Below are 936 nucleotides of genomic sequence, written 5' to 3'. Positions count from 1 at the left end.
AAATCACAACTTTATAATGAATTTGTATGTTTTTGTTAATATCACATAAAAAAAAACAAAAAAAAAAACAGTTCCACTTAGGGGGCCCCCTAGCGGCCCTGGGGCCCTAAGCGGCCGCTTAATTCGCTTATACCTTGGGCTGGCCCTGTTCAGAAGAAATGTAAAAGGGAGCCAAAGTTTCTGCTGCTGGAAGATCCGGCATCCATCATGTTCCTTCTGCTAGATCAGGCCTGCAGGTCCTGAGTCTCTGCTTCATCACAGAGTCACATAATGAGGTGATTAGCAGAACCGAACCGGACCGGACTAGACTGGACCAAGGAGGAGACTCAGCTGCTGGACTGGAGCATGTTGGACCAGGGAGACTGGGATCGCCCTGGTCAGAGGGAAGGAAGAACCTGCTGAGACGCAGGAACCGTCCAGACCCATTTAAACTGGGAACGGTGGTTCTGAAGGAGTGATAGCCAGACTTTGGAGGTCCAAACAGGACTCAGGTTTCACACTCCTTTACTGAAACATCAGAGCAAATGTGTGTCGTTTCATAAATACTTCCTGGTGTCTTTATGTCAAAGGTCACAGCAAACTGTTGGTTAGAGAACTAAACAGAAAGCTAAGCAGAAGAAATTAGCTGAATGCTCTCAACGTTTTAAACCTTTAAATAAATAAAGTTTCTGAAAGATGAGCATTAAAGAAAAGCTGCTGTTAGATGTTCTGCTCCTCCTGGTTCTGGATGTTTGTTCCTGTGAAAAACGAGTCATTTCTGTCCACTGTCACCACATGCTTGCTCAGGAGGACGGGATGGTAGAAACGATAAAACAATAACAGATAACTTTGATAAACTCCATGTGACGGCATCCTTCTATATCCAGGATTGAACTGAAAAGTAGTGAGCAGAATATGAATATATTCTCTGTATAGAATATGTGAAACCAAAATACT

The sequence above is a fragment of the Poecilia latipinna genome, unplaced genomic scaffold (genome assembly GCF_001443285.1).
Source record: "Poecilia latipinna isolate Pla-1442-1.1 unplaced genomic scaffold, P_latipinna-1.0 Scaffold104, whole genome shotgun sequence".
NCBI lineage: Eukaryota > Metazoa > Chordata > Actinopteri > Cyprinodontiformes > Poeciliidae > Poecilia > Poecilia latipinna.
Note: the sequence above shows the minus strand (reverse complement) of the source record.